The sequence below is a fragment of the Hibiscus syriacus genome, unplaced genomic scaffold (genome assembly GCF_006381635.1).
Source record: "Hibiscus syriacus cultivar Baekdansim isolate YM2019G1 unplaced genomic scaffold, ASM638163v2 tig00020682_pilon, whole genome shotgun sequence".
NCBI classification, from domain to species: Eukaryota; Viridiplantae; Streptophyta; class Magnoliopsida; order Malvales; family Malvaceae; genus Hibiscus; species Hibiscus syriacus.
Window position 1 is genome coordinate 454112 of NW_024062499.1, and position 17726 is coordinate 471837.

Below are 17726 nucleotides of genomic sequence, written 5' to 3' on the forward strand. Positions count from 1 at the left end.
CTTAGTTAGGGAATAACTGTTCTATCACTGGGGTAGGAGTCTTACGCTTCTCTTAATCCTCTGTTAAGGGTCTCGCCATGAGTACACCACTAAAGGGTTTATAACCCTAATGACTATAGTCGCTACGCATTATTTAAATGCGATACTGACACTCCTGTGCATTATTTGAATGCCATACTGACTAATAACTGGTCTCACATAGCCATCAGATACTAGTTAACTGAGGAAACTTGGTGTCACATAGCATCGGTGAAATTCCCAGTAAGTTGTTGAATGATGTCTTGGTCCTCACATAGCTATCAGGTAAATCATTGAGGGGGAACCCAATCATCACATAGAAATCGATACAATTCCAACTCGACTGAAGCATTGGCTTGGTCTTATATAGCCTTCAAGATAAGATTTAAGGATTTTATTATGCTAGACTATTCCAACTAACATGCATATCTACGGCCCAAAGGCCACGCAACCTTGACATAACTAACCCACTCCTCATGAATGTTTGGGCCTCGTGCCCTAGTTAGCCCTTGAAGTGCCTCGTGTATTGATAATGTGCCACTAGGGTAACTAAGGTGGCTTGACTACACCCTAGGATAACTAGACACCATAAAGTGAGGTCATTCTCTCACCTAGCTATTATCTCACTCGTTATCTTATCTAGAACATTATGCGAAGGTTCATTAGTTTGTTACCGTTGTTAATTATTAAACTGTTATATTCTCGTCGTTCGTTGTTTAAAGGCATTTTAGTTATTTCTGTCTCTAAAGTAGTCTCTATGCGTTTCATGATTACTCTGGTTGTAACCCACTCCTATGAGTGTTCTCGGGCCCCTTTAGCAATTTATGTCCATCACAAATTATGTTATACCATTACAGATTATCTTTACCTCTTATGAGCCTTAATCGGGTCGAATCTAATAATCCAAGATAGGTAGTATCGATACTTTACTTGTAGTATCGATATCTTAGGGTCAAGTATTGATACCTCTATGAGTATCGGTACCAAAAATAGCTTCGAAGTCTTGAAAAATGGCTCAATATCGATACTAGACACCCTCAATATTGATTTGTACGGGAAATATAGATAATCTACCCAAAAGTATTGATACTCCCCTTTAAAAACCCTAATTTTTGCCCCGAATCAACTCATATCGATATTGTTCATCCCATTATCGATACTCGAACTCAGAAATGGTTTTTTAGGTTCGAGAAATACATAAAAAAAAATCACCCTAAAGGCCATAGTTTGGTTTCTAAACAAGTTCTGAAGCTTTAAGGAGTTATTTAGGGTCATAAAGTGATATAAAAAACGTCTTCTTTACATTAAATTTTTCATCTAACTATGAAATCAAGTATAAACCCTAAAATTCTTAAATACTCAAATCCTAGAAAATCTTCATGTTTAAGAAAGCCTTAATACCACAAAGGATTAGAAATACACTACTTTGATGCTAGGATCCCGAAATGAAGCTCCTTGCTTAGCCAAACTCTTTTCCTTGGTGATTTGGAAGAAAACCCTCACTTTTCTCTAGCTAGGAAATAAATCAAGACTTGATTCACTTAAAAGATGTTGTTGGAGGAATTATAAACGAATTTGAAGCATGAAAAATGACTCACGATATTCTCTTTGTGGTATGGAAATTTGGAGAGAATTAGAGAAGGAAAATGAGAAAGGAAGAAGAAATAAAGAGAAAATGAATATGATGATAAATAAAAGTCTTCATATTTTTTTAAAAAAAAAGGAAATTACACCTTTCGTCATCCCACAACTTCCACTATTAAAAAATCTGACTTTGTCTAATTAGACTCAATTCCAACCCAAATAAGCCCAAAGACTTAAATTATTAAATCCACGAGGCCTATTTACCTCTCGGGTAAACCCGAAGCTACTAGCCTAAAATTTGGGGTGATAATGGATTTGTGGAGGAAAAAGTGGATGATGATGGATGTAGTTGTGGTGATAAAGGTGATAATACACTGTTCAAAGCAAAGATTTTAACATGAGATAAAATTGAGAATGACTGCAATAGGAACTGAATATTGGTAGATTTTTGCTTATGACAATGAACAGAACTTGACTTTTCCTGAGACTTAGTGTAAGAAAACTGAAGACTGGACACAAAGGAAAGGTTGTTTCATTAAATTTGGCATGTATTGGTATATATATTCTTCTAGTATGACTTAAGCATTTATAACCTTATGGCTAAGGGTGTAACATAGGAACACACACTTAGAGGAACTAAATTGCAACTTATTTTTATTAAAGGGATCCAATTAAGGAAAGGTAGTACAACCCAACACTTTCATAAACTTATAATCTGGAAACATTTTAAACAACGTTTCATAAGGTGACTGACCCAACAAAGGCTTCGATGGAAGTGTTTTAATGAGAAAAACTACACTAATGAAAGCATCATGACAGAAACTAAGTGGCATAGATGCTTGAGCCAACAAAGTGAGGCCAACCTCAACAATTTACCTATTTTTCTTGCATCAGTTCCATTTTGTTAAGAGGCGTGAGGGTAAGAATACTTGTGTGATATACCTTTGCTCTGTAGATAGGAGGCTAGAGCTACAAATTCATCACCTGAATCATCATGTATAGCTTTAAGTTTGCATCCAAACTGTATTTTTGCAAAACTATAAAACTACAAAAAAAACATTATAAACAATATATTTATGTTTTAGAAAATAAATCCAAGAATACCTTGAATATACATATGTGAATGCTATATAATACCTGAACTGATTTGAGGCTATGGGTGCAGAATCCTATACATTAACAAATATTAATTTTAAGGGTACACAATATGAAGTGCAAGAATTATTGAAAGGTAATTTATGTGACTTACCAAACTGAAATACAGAGAACAGATGATCTTGTACATTTTTATTGATAGGAATATTACATTTCCTTAAAATTTTAATCAGGGTTTCTTAGGCAGGATGCCTAAGCCTATGATGCCAGGTATTCAAAGAATCAATAAAAGTGAAAAAAATAGACACATTATTCCTTCTAAATTCAGAATTAAAAGAAGTACTAACACCAACATTAGAACCAATTTTATTCTCAGACTTACTATGACTAACAACACCAGTCTTACTAGCAACAACAATTTCACACTTATTTGAGGATATTTGATCATATAACTCTTCTTTTTCATCTCATGTGAACAGAAGCTTGTTTGAATGCAAGTCTCTTACTTGAAAGTATTTACGATAGAATTCAAGACTCTCTTGATTGTCCTGGTTGAACTTAGACATAGAGAGAAGAGTTTTAGTAATGTTAGGAACATATAATAGATTTTTAAGATGTAGCATTCTATTATTATTACCAAGTAAAGAAAATTGCCCAACACAACATATTGGAATTACATTACCATTACAATCTTTGACTTTACCTGAACTAGGATGAACAACTCCAATGTTACGATTTATGAGGTCACCGGTTAAATGATGTGTGGCTCCAAAGTTAAGATATCAAACACTATCTCCAACAACTTCAGGTGTGGATAGAAGGGCCTAAGTATAAGCTGAGACTTGTTGATGTTGACATCCTTGAGCAGCAAAAGAGGAAAGATCAGAGGAAACAATCTGCTGATGAGAATAAATTGAAGTTGGCTCATGAAAATGAACTGAAGTTGGACTAGAATCATCTGTGGATGTGAATAAACCACAGCAGGAGCTACAGAAAGAGAGTAAGATAACGAGTAATACACATTATTATAAAGAATTACATTGCCACCTCCTTGATTGTTATGAATGAAAGTATGAGCCTGACCAGGAAAACCTCCCCGAGTACTGTTATACCCCATGTTTGAACTGTTTCTAGGAGTCATTCTTATAACTAACATCAAATTTGAAATAACATCTATCTACCAAATATCCCATTCTTCCACACAATTGACATTGTGGTTGACCAGAAGAATATCTACCATTGCTATCTCTTCCCCTATTAGATTCAGAACTATTCTCATAAGAACTGTTGCCACTGTCAAAATTCTTTGAGTAGCTATTCTGAGTAGTAAAACTCTCAGACTAAGTCTGGTCAAATTATAACCCACGTGTTTGAATAGCTGAATGATGATGAGCAACATGCGTTGAGACTCCAAGCTGACTAAAACTACTAATTTGTTTAGCCTCAACATCAATAAGAATAGTATGAACAATTTTAACATCAGAGGGAGTAGGGCTAGTAGTTACAACAGTAATTACTGACTCGTACTCAAATGCTAAACCATTTAGAATAGTTGTAACATGTTCATGATCATAACTTTTCTCACCATAACTAGCTAAACTATCATTAATAGATTTTATCTTCATTAGGTATCTTCTCATGCTCAATTCTTATTTTTTAAGAGCGCAAGAGTCTCCTATAGGACATCAATCTTGATATAATACTAGTATTGTGTGATCTGTAAAGTATACTCCAAATCTTAGCAGAAGTGTTATGACCAATTAAATGTGGCAGAACTTCTTCGTTCATAATAGATAGCAGCCATGATGCCAAAGCATCATCCTGCTCCTCATAGAACTCAAGCTCAGGATTAATACTAGTGATATTGTTTTGTGTAACATACTGTATAGGCCATGTATTTTTCCATCAATAAACTTTTATAATCTGTGTTTTAATGGTTAACAACACTTGTTGATGCCATAGGAGATAGTTATTGTCATTCAAAGTAACACTTATCTTCTTAGTTGAAAACAAGACTCTTTCAGTATTATTACTCTAAGCACTACCTCCAATGCTATCACTCTCATTAACCTCATCAGGATTATACATGCTAAGAATTAAATACACACTAGAACAACGAATCACACAAGAATAAACAAACAGATACAACACACATGAGATCTGAACCACACAGATCGCACAACAAACATAAACGCAAACGAAAGAGAAGAAGAAGAAGACAATAATCCTTCAATCAATTAGACGAATCAACAATCAACAAAGTATCGAAAAGAATGAGAGACTGATGCAAGGCAATCATGCACTGAACAGAAGCAGAGTAATGATGAAATTGAAAAATCTAACCGAAATCGAAGATGACTAAATCGCGAACAGTAGAGCATAGCAATTAGATATTGATTTTAAGAAAAAAATTAATCCCACCTCCGAAACAAGTTGTTCATGGCTCTAATACGATGTCAAACGAGTAAATGAGGCAACTTGAGCAATCATCAAAGATTGAAGAAGAAACTCAATGTAAACGGTTATGGAAGAGAGAGAACAATAAAGAAAGATAGAAGGAAAATGAATAATGTTGAGTTATCATTAATTTGAAATGCTAGAATGTTAGTTCTAATGTATTTTTCGCAAAAACAATTTTTGTGATTTTGGTTTTGGAATATTGTAAAGTGTGATTGACCTTACCCTCGTTCATATATATATATATATATGACTTGATTAGGGTTAGACTAAATCCTTCATTTTTAATTAATTAATTAAATTATTATTAATTTAAAACTCTTTTTAATTTAAATCTTAACCTTAATAAATATATTATTTAATATTATTTCTGATTCAAATAACAACAACATAATAAATAAAATATTATGTCAAAAGAATATGAATTTAACATATTAAATTCTAATAATAAATAACTCTTTTAAAATATAATTTAAAATAATCTAATTTTCTTATATTATTATTGAGAGTAATAACCACAATCATTCTTATTCATTCTTAATGTGCGGCCCTATATGTTCAATTAACGTTGATTGTAGATAAAATTACATTTGAACCTACAAGTCATAAGTGACCTCTAGCAAGACATTATGACTACACAAGTCAAATAAAAAGCTCATGATCTAGAAAACCTTAACACAGCTCATGCCATAATCCTTTTATCTCACGATATCTTGATATAATATAAGGCATGAAAATAGTCAACCTTATATCACTTTATTTTCAGTTTCTCGATACACAATTGAACTGACTAAACAAATTACATAGTTCTCAATCAACTCATTTGAACACGACCATGCATTTCTCAGTTTTAATCTTCGAGGGACCCTGAGATATTTGTTTTTTGATAATAGGGATAAATTCCATCTTACTCACTCATATCTCACTACATGATTCATGTCATGTTCAAGCATAACCTTTATAATTATCTGATTAAAGAAAACAATTGATTATGTCAAAACATAATAATCATTATGTTGAGAAGTATAGTAATTTCAAATCTAAGTATTTAATGACATAATTGTTTGAATTTAATAAATAACTTTAATCCATGTATTAATCTCAAAATAATTTGATCCAATATTTATTCTCAACAATATGAATTTGATTTGAACATTCACATATTCATCTCATGAACATCTATCAAATTTCATATCAATCTTATTTTATTATTGTTCCCACAATAATAACATATTAAGGATATTTAGAATATTTAACAATATTATCCAAGGATATTAATAATAAAATTGCACGCAAATAATAATAATAATAAAATAATAATCAAAATATCATATCCATAATATGTCTAAGGAAATAATGTTAACAATATAACATGTCATGTCACTAAATAATCACATGTAAAAATATCACGTTAACAATATATGTTTTTTTTAAATATGTTAGTAATTGTTAGTCGACTAAAAATTTTCATCTAACAAGGTCTATTTTAACTAAAAATTTAAACGTTGAAGATAAAATCCTAAAAAATGATAAAATAATCATTTGTATAAAGAATGAGATCGTTGTAGCATTGTGTCAAAACAGAAATATTTTATATTTATTAGGGAACTGAAAATGATAATTATTTTTTTGGGCAAAAAGGCATTAAAGGTCCTCCAACTTTAAAAAAAACAATGTGGCCCCTATTGTTTTTTTTATCAATGTGGCCCTCCAACTCCGGGAAAAAAATTTAATGTGGCCCTTTGAACATCAGTTTCTGTCTTTGACCAACGAAATTGTTATTTTTTACTGACGCGGCACTTGAAGTTGCCTAGTTCATTCGTTTAATGCTGACTAGGCGTTGAATAGGTTTATATGAGTTGAGGTGGAAAGCAATTAAAATAAAATTATATTGGAAACCTAACTAAATTAATTAAACTTACCGTGCACACTATTCCATGAACATTGAAGTAAAAATGAATAGATTCTTTAAATAACCCCCAAAATCATTAATCCAAAACTAAATCATTAAGTTTATTCTTTGAATCAAATAGAAGAAAACCTTTGCATCCCTAAAAAACCATCTTCCTTTGAATCAAACCCTAAACCCAAAAAATCCATAATAAACCCATAATGAAAACCAATATTGCTTCATTCTTCAGTCGAAAAAACCTAGAATCGAACCATGCATGATTCACTCATCAGTTGAAAAACCCATAATTGAGACCCATTTTGAGGACCATTGTAGCAGAAATCGGTAAGAATCCTAATTTATTTTGAGTGTTTGATTCAAAAAAATCATTTTCACTATTTTTTTTTAACTTTCGTCTTTTTATTTTTGTTCTCATAGGTGAACATTGTTGGAAGGAATTTAACAATGAAGGGGTGAGATTTGTATTCCTCTGTTTTGGTTTACCACGTTGTTGGAAGGGTTTTGGTTTACTTTAGTTTTTCTGTAACATATATGTTTTGTGATGTTTTATTATATATATATATATATCTTGATGTTTGACTAGTATAAGATCTTTATTTGGTTTTACTAGTTTACTGGGTGATATTTATATTTTTCTGTAACAATTATGATTTACTTGGTTTTATGGTATGAGATTTATGTTTTCCTAATTTTATAATAGCATGTTATGTTTGACTTAGTTTGTCATTATTCTAGATTTTGTTTGCCCTGATCTTTATTGATGTTTGACTTAGTTATTTCTATGTTGTGTTTTGGGATTATAAGTGATAGCATGTGAGGATTTAATTTGATTTGGGGTGGCATGTGGTGCAAATGGTTGATGTGGTGCATGTGGTTGGAAAGAAACATGGACATTTCAACTCAATGTAAGCTTATATGGAATGGTGATGGAGGGTTTGAGGTTATTCATTTGGATAACCAACATGTGGTTGATTTAAAGATGTTGACATGTACTTGTGAGGAGTGGAAACTCAGCGGTATTCCATGTTTTCATGCTATATGTGCAATGTATCAAGACTTCAAATCACTTAAAGATTATGTTTTTGAGTGGTTTAGTAAGGAAAAGTATGTGACAAGGTACAAACATATCTTGCAACCCGTGAGAAGAAAAAATTTCTTATCCATAAAAAACAATCAATGATGTTTCAAGTTATGTATATTTGTTATTAACTTTTGTTTAAAATTGTTGTTAGACATATTATGTATCTACTAACTTTTTAAACTTGTAGGTGGATGCAAATGTAGCCACATCGAAAAAGGTAACCACATCAAAGAAATCAACCACAACAAATTCTACTACCAAAAAATGATGATGGAGCATCTAAAAAAGGAAAAGACATATTGGTATTGATATTTATATCAATATGAACCCCGGTGAGGAAATACTTAATGTGACTATTTCATTTGTTCGCCTTACTGTTAATTTGAATTCTCTTATATTTAATAGATGTATGAAATGTTGGAAATATTTAGTTTAATTTTAGTTGGTTAATTATATTGAATACATGTATGGAATGTATAAAATTGTGCAAATTTAGTTGTTGAAATGTGTGAATATATCTGTTAAATTTCTTTGAAGCCTGAATTGTTGAGTGAAAGGATTATGATAACCCCTACTAGTGCCCCAAAGAAGATTGGAGCTCGTAATTCCCAGTTTTAGTATACATGGAAAGAACATTTGGATGCCTCTCAAAAAAATAATGGAAATCGAATGACACAATGAATGCTTGGTGTCAACTTTTTTATTTTGATCTTTTGTTTTGTATGAAACAAGTTGGTCTTTTGTTTAGTATGCAACAAGCTGGTTGATGAAACTTATATGATAGTCTATTGAGTTAATCGATTGACGGAATAGCCAAGAAGGGGTGAATTGGCAAATAAAATTTTGGTGGAAGCTTTTACAGAAAATATAAAATATTTGCACAACGATTTAGAGTGGTTCGAATTTCTCAACCAAAGTCTACGTCCACTACCTTAGCTATCCACACTAAGGACTTTCCAACAAATTCACTAATTTGTTCTTTCTTTTGAGGACAAAGAGTAACCTTACAATTCCCTCAAGAATTATACCCTAAATTCTTAAGAACACTCTCTCCCAAAGAGAATATTACAAATTTTGCAAACTTATAGAAAAACCTCACAAGGCAAGATGTTTGTACAATTCTAGAACAAAGAAAGAACACTCAAGAATGAATACAATTGAGTACAAATGGTGTTCTTGAAAGTAAAATGAATATTGAATGAAAAATAGGCTTGAATTGCTCAAACTTGATGTTTAAGGGTTCTATTTTATTCTCTCTTAATTCTTGTTGATCAATGGCTTCATAAATTGTTTATATACACCTTGGATTGATTCTAGCCGTTGGGAATCATTTGGGTGATGTTAGAGCCATTGTAGTGTGAAAACCCTCTTGAAAAAGGTTGTTGGGAGCGTGGGGGTATCGGTACCCCTTTAATGGGTATCAGTACCTCTAAGGGGGTATCGATACCCATTGGGCATTCTATTTTTCTCGGAGCCAAAATTGGCATAGAGGTATCGATACACCCTATGAGGGGTATCGGTACCTCCCTATTTAAAACTTATGTTTGGCTCGATTAAGGCTCAAAATACTTTGTAAAAATTATTTCAAAAATATTTTAAGATTGAAACACAATTTTACACTTAAGTAAGGATTGAAAATGACATTTGAAAAACTTAGAGTAATATTTTAATATTCGAATAATTTAATCGAATATATAATTTAAAATATAAAATCTTAAAATTCATTAACACTTAATTTGTTATATCAAAACATCAAAATGTTTTCAACAATCTCCCCCTTTCTGATATAAAAAACATTTTAGTAATTTTAAGATTTTCTTTGAAAAATCATTTTTGAAATCAATTTTGAAAAATTACTCCCCCTTACTCTATTCTCACCCTTTTTGTTAAATCAAAAAGACTCTAGAAAACGATTTTAAACAAGAGTCTGAAATGTAAGCCAATTGATATTTAGATAAAGCTTAACCTGCTAATATCACAATCAAGAGAAAGATTAGCCATTAGTTCAATCATCCAAACATCCATATCAAACAAATCCAATAACATCAAAGTATTTTAACAATAATTTATATCTCAACCTAAGAAAAGAAAGCAAAAAATGGTCTAATCGTCCATCGTTGGAGCACGAGGAGATAAATGTGCCCATATATTGGCCACATCACGTGTAAGCGTGTCGACCCTCTCGTCCATAGCATCGAAACGATGATTCTAAATGATGATTCATCGCTTCGTTGTTAGCAGTTAGATGCAACTCGATGGATGCAAACCTCATAAGAGTCTCCATAAACGATCGGAAGTATAGAGGCATTTGATTCTCTTGCTGTGCCGGCTCGTTCTCGGGTATGATATCGTCGATATCTTGAAATAGATCTTGAAGTTCTTGATCATCATCAGCTGCTGGTGCTGGTGCCGCTCGTGAAGAATTAGCACCCGATGTTTTCTGGTTAGATCAAACCCATTGGTCCTTTTCATTTTTCCATCCGGATTTCTTTAAAGATGTCAAGTTGATTTTATTTTTAAGAGGGATGGCTACATCAAGCCGTACCTTAAGCTTGGCTTTGATAAACAAGTTACTCAGAAGACAGTCGTAAACTAGAGTTTCAACAAGTTTTTTTATTAGGGACAAGGTTTACGGTTTCAAAGAGTTCAACAAAGATAATTTAAGGTAGGTTTATTTTCTTATTTTTCTGGATACAATGTATCCACCAAAGGTCTAAAGCTCTAAGATTTGAGTATTTGCCTCCGGATGGTCTAAACCACCAAGAGATCATCAGATGAAGAAACGATCGTGGTGATCTAACACACTTGCACTCGACTTGGCTTTGTAAGGAGTACCTACTAGTTCTTTTTCATTATCTAAGCCGCTATTATCTAAACCAAATGTGTTAGCTATGTAGTCTGAGTCAATATAAATGAATTGACCTAGAAGATAGGATCGAATTCCTAATGTTTCGGTTCAAGCTTTGTTTTGGACACAAACCACAATGGAATATAAAAATCGAACAAGTTATTGGTAAACTACTGGTTTGAGTTGAAAAAGTTTATCAAATTTCCAAGTTTGTAGGGTAGGAAGATATTTAAAGTTCATATCTATCATAGCTTGAAGAGAAGAGATACGTTCTTCCCGAATTTTATAAGACTCGAAGAGATAAACAAACCTATGGTGGAGATTTTATCGACGGCCAGGTTCGTTAAAACGAGAATTTAGTATAGTCATTTCGGGGTCATCAAGGTTAGGATTTTGTGGTTGAATAGGAGGTGGATTTGGAGGAGGTTTGGAGGTCGGTTTGAACGACTAGACGATGTCCTAGGGCATTTTGAATGAGACATGGTTCAAGAAATCAGAATAGGATAAATACCTGTAATTGTAAAACATATGTATGCAACAATTATCAATCCCAAAACTTAAATAAGTCCTTAATATTTCAAGGTTCTCTAAAACTAATCCTTATGGGCAATTTGGAAAACTATTTGAAAATGATGTTTGAAAAATCATAATAAGTATAGTTTTCATGAAAACAACCTAATTAAATCAAAAACAACAATTTAAAAACAAAATCTTAATAAATCTTTTTTTTTCAAAAATTTCAAAAGATTTGAAAAAACTTGTGTTTTTGATGAAATTAGTTATAGATTCTTGTTCTAAATCAAAATATAAGCAATGCCCAGTATCTAATTCAACCTAGAACTAATTAAAACTAGTCTTATGTTCAAAATCAATAAAATAGTGGTTTTAGAAAAATTACCTTGTAATTTGAAGATTGAGTGGATTTTGATGTTGTTTGCACTGATTTAATGATTGTAGCAGGTTTAGAAGATGAAGAACTAAATAATTTCGGCTTGATTTCGTTGAATATGAGCAATATGAGAGTTTAGGTTAAAGATAGGAGAACAACGACAAGAGTGAAATTTAGCGATTTTTTGGCTAAATGAAGATTTTAGGGATTTTAAGCCCAAACCCAACAGGGGGTATCGGTACCCATCGAGGGGTATCGATACACATTCAAAGAGGGTATCGATACACATTGAAGGAGTACCGATACCTAGCAAGGGGGTATCGATACCTAGTGCATAAAAATGTCAAAAATCTATATTTAAACACTCAAAATGCTAAATTAATTAGCTCTACTGGTATTGGAAACTCATATATTGAAAATTAATAATGTTCAATCAAATAAATCTATCCTTAAATTTTATTTGAACATAATATTAATTTTCTCTAAAGATCATAAACTCCCCCTAACTAATAGCAAAGAATGCAATCAAAAGTGTTATTTTTATAAGCATTTTTCATTCTTAATTAAAAGTGCTAAAATTATTTTAAACACTAAGTGAAGAAAAACCTAATTCTCTTATAAGTGTCCAAAATCTTTTTTTATCTAAAGGTTTTGTAAAAATATCAGCTAATTGGTGCAAAGTATCAACAAATTTTAGAACTACATCTTCTTTAGCGACATGATCTCTAATGAAATGATGTCTAATTTCAATGTGCTTAGTTCTAGAGTGTTGGATGGGATTTTTAATGAGACAAATAACACTAGTATTGTCACACTTGATAGGTATGGTACCTACTTCAATTCCATAATCTAAAAGTTGTTGTTTCATCCATAAAACTTGTGCACAACAACTACCTACTGAAATGTATTCCGCTTCAGTGGTAGATAATGCAACATAATTTGTTTCTTTGAAAACCAAGAAATCAACATATTTCCTAGAAATTGACAAGTATCGGAGGTGCTTTTCCTATCTATTTTTCATCCTCCATAATCCGCATCAGAGAAAGCATGCAAGCTAAAGCTAGAGTCTCTATGATACCAAAGTCTTAAACTAAGAGTTTCCTTAAGATATCTAAAGATTCTCTTAACGACTAGTAAATGTGATTCCTTAGGGCATGATTGAAATCTAGCACATAAGCGAACACTAAACATAATGTTCAGTCTACTTGTGGTTAGATAAAGTAAAGAATCAATCATTAACCTATATAATTTAACATCCACACATTTACCTCCTTCATCTTTGTCAAGCTTTGTAGATGAGCTCATTCGAGTGGCTTGGGGTTTTCCATTTTCCAGTCCAAACTTTCTGAGCATATCTTTGACGTATTTTGCTTGATTGATGAATATGTCATCTTTTCTTTGCTTGATTTGGAGTCCCAAGAAAAATGAGAGCTCCCCCATCATGCTCATCTCAAATTCACTCTGCATTAGCTTAGAAAATTCTTGGCAAAGAGCATCACCAGTAGAACCAAATATTATATCATCAACATAAATTTGAACTACTAATATATCTTTACCTTTTCGCATAAAAAACGATGTAGTGTCAACCTTCCCTTTTGAAAAACCTTTTTCTATAAAAAAGTTTGACAATCTTTCATATTAAGCTCTAGGAGCTTGCTTTAAACCATAAAGTGTTTTTGTCAATTTAAAAACATGATATGGAAATTTTGAATCTTCAAAACCAGGAGGTTGTTCCACATACACTTCTTCTTTTATAAAACCATTTAAAAATGCACTTTTAACATCCATTTGATATAATTTAAATTCATTGAAACATGCAAATGCTAATAACATTCTTATTGCTTCCATCCTAGCTACGGGAGCATATGTTTCATCATAGTCTATGCCCTCTTCTTGAGTATAGCCTTGAGCAACAAGTCTAGCCTTGTTTCTCACTATATTACCACTTTCATCAAGCTTATTCCTAAATACTCATCTAGTACCTACAGTATATTTATTACTAGGCCTTTCAACTAATGTTCATACTTTACTTCTCTCAAATTGATTTAACACTTCTTGCATAGCCATAATCCAATGTTCATCATTTAATGCTTTTTTAATATTCTTAGGCTCTATGCATGAGATAAATGCAACATAATTACATATATTTCTAAGAGAATATCCAATTGTTACCCCTTTGGATGGGTCACCTATTATCTCACCATCCTTGACATAGTTGTATTCCCTTGGGTAAGAGACTTCCCTTTCTGTTGGATTCTCGAGAGCATCATGAGTTTCCGCATCTTTTGTTTCTTCCTTTAATGATGGTTGTCCAACGTCATTTGCTTTTACAATACCTACGTCATCATCAACACAAGAATCCTTTCTCGGAAGGTGATTATCATCGAAAACAACATGTATAGACTATTCTACAACTAAAGTTCTTTTATTAAATACCCGATAAGTTTTAGAATTTAAGGAATGACCCAGAAAAATTCCTTCATCACTTTTAGCATCAAATGTGTCAAGATTGTCTTTATTGTTGTTTAAAACAAAACGTTTACATCCAAAAGGATGAAAATAACTAATGTTTGGCTTTTTATTTTTGAAAAGTTCATATGAAGTATTCTTTACAATTGGCCTAATCATTACTCGATTTATAACATAACAAGCGGTATTTGTGGCTTCAGCCCAAAATTTTTTTGGCAAATTGTTTTCACAAATCATGGTTCTAACCATTTCTTCTAAAGTTTAATTTTTCCTCTCAACAACTCCATTTTGTTGAGGGGTTCTAGGTGCTGAAAAATTATGGCTAATACCATTAGAATTATAAAACGTAGCTAGGTTGTACCACATACACTTCTTCTTTTATAAAACCATTTAAAAATGCACTTTTAACATCTATTTGATATAATTTAAATTCATTGAAATATGAAAATGCTAATAACATTCTTATTGCTTCCATCCTAGCTACGGGAGCGTATGTTTCATCATAGTCTATGCCCTCTTCTTGAGTATAGCCTTGAGCAACAAGTCTAGCCTTGTTTCTCACTATATTACCACTTTCATCAAGCTTATTCCTAAATACCCATCTAGTACCTACAGTATATTTATTACTAGGCCTTTCAACTAATGTTCATACTTTACTTCTCTCAAATTGATTTAACTCTTCTTGCATAGCCATAATCCAATGTTCATCATTTAATGCTTCTTTAATATTCTTAAGCTCTATGCATGAGATAATTGCAACATAATTACATATATTTCTAAGAGAAGATCCAATTGTTACCCCTTTGGATGGGTCACCTATTATCTCACCATCCTTGACATAGTTGTATTCCCTTGGGTAAGAGACTTCCTTTTCAATTGGATTCTCGAGAGCATCATGAGTTTCCTCATCTTTTGTTTCTTCCTTTAATGATAGTTCTCCAACATCATATCCAACGTCATTTGCTTTTACAATACCTACATCATCATCAACACAAGAATCCTTTCTCGGAAGGGGATTATCATCGAAAACAACATGAATAGACTCTTCTACAACTAAAGTTCTTTTATTAAATACCCGGTAAGTTTTAGAATTTAAGGAATAACCCAGAAAAATTTCTTCATCACTTTTAGCATCAAATGTGTCAAGATTGTCTTTACTGTTGTTTAAAACAAAACGTTTATATCCAAAAGGATGAAAATAACTAATGTTAGGCTTTTTATTTTTGAAAAGTTCATATGAAGTTTTCTTTAAAATTGGCCTAATCATTACTCGGTTTATAACATAACAAGCGGTATTTGTGGCTTCAGCCCAAAAAAATTTTGGCAAATTGTTTACACAAAGCATGGTTCTAACCATTTCTTCTAAAGTTCGATTTTTCCTCTCAACAACTCTATTTTGTTGAGGGGTTCTAGGTGCTGAAAAATTATGGCTAATACCATTAGAATTATAAAACTCAGTAAATCCAAGATTTTCAAATTCAGTACCATGATCACTCGTAACACTAGTTATGGAGTAACCTTTTTCGTTTTGGATTACTTTTGAAAACATGATGAATTTTTCTAATGTTTCATCTTTAGTACTTAAAAATAGAACCCAAGTATATCTAGAATATTCATCTACCAATACAAAACAATATTGTTTTTCACCCAAGCTAACATTCCTAATTGGCCCAAAAAGATCAATATAGATCAATTGTAATACTCTACTAGTTGATACATCATTAATGGAGTTAAAGGAAGCTCTTTGACGTTTTCCTTTAGCACATGCATCACAAATTTTATCATTGTCAAATTTTAGCTTTGGCAAACCTCTTACTAAATCTCCTTGAATTAGTCTTTGTAAAACACTCATGCTAGTGTGTCCTAGTTTCCTATGCCATAACCAACTATCATGTTCATCCTTAGCAACTAGGCACAAATTAGTCATATTTATTGAATCTAGATGTACCATGTAAATGTTTCCTATTCTATGACCAACAAGCATAATCTGATTAGATGCAATGTCAACAATTTTACAACCATTTGTTTCAAATAAGACATTGTATCCTTTATCATATAATTGACTAATACTCAATGGATTATGCTTCAATCCATTCACATATAAAACATTATGCAATTTTGATTATCGAGATTAAGGGCATGTGCATAAAGTTTTAAAGATGTTATGCATTAAAAGTTGATATCATTAAAATTTTGAATTCTATGCATAATCAATATAAAAAATAAGGTCAAAAATTTGTAAAACCAAATTATTTGAAAATTTTGATATCAATTCTTAGAGAGATATCATTCACATTTAAAAATTTTGACCAAAAATTATTATGATGAATTAGAGCTATGAGAAATTATTGAAAATTTTAGATTGGTCATCATAAAGCATTTTTCAACATACATGAGATAAAACATAATTATTTAAGATTTAAAACCTCATGCATGCATAAACTAAATGAGCAACCAAATAAAATAATAACATTAAGTTTAGATGTTATCCATTCCTTTTTCATGTGTGGCTAGAGCATCTTGAATATCATCACTCTCATCACAATTGCTCTCACACACCTACAAGAGACATTTAAGTATATTTCGGTATCCAAATTTCTTTGGATCCTTGAACGTTAGTTTCAATGCCTTTTGATCCTTTTGGAACCCATACTTGTCTAATTTTAAATCGTTTCCCTTTCTTTAAAGGACAAGTATGTTCCTTATGACCATGATAATGACAATGTGAACATATTGTCGTTATTGAACTAGATGAATTATTTAAAATGATTTCTTTTTCTTTTATTGAGCATTCAATCTTAACTTTTAAATCGAAATTTTCTTTTTCAATACTTTCAAATTTCATTTTTGAAAGCTCTAAATCCTTGTTCAATATTTCATTTTAATTTTCAAAATCCATTTTAGTTTCTAGAAGAAGTTTGTTTAATTTGAAAATTTCTTTTTCAAAGTTTTCAGATTTCATTTTAAAAGCTCTAACTCTTTTTTCAACATTTCATTTTGATTTTCCAATTATGTTTTAGCTTTCAAAAGAAGATCATTTTTAGCTATAAATTTAGAAATCAATTTCTTACATTTGAAGTTCATGGTCTCAAACTCCGAAAATAATTCATCATAGGCATCTTGTAACTCATTAAAAGAACGTAAATTTAACTTATTTGAGTTTGAAGATACCTTGGGCTCTTCTAGAGCTGATAGAGACATCACTGTTATTTTCTCTTCTTTCTCGTCTCTATAGATTTCCTCAAGCTTATCCCATAGCTCTCTCCTTGGCGTTTGAACAAGAAGAAACTCCTTTATAGACTTCTAGATCAATTGCACAACATAACATGTGCATAGCATTTGTGTTTTGTTGAGCTTTCTTCCGTTCTTGATC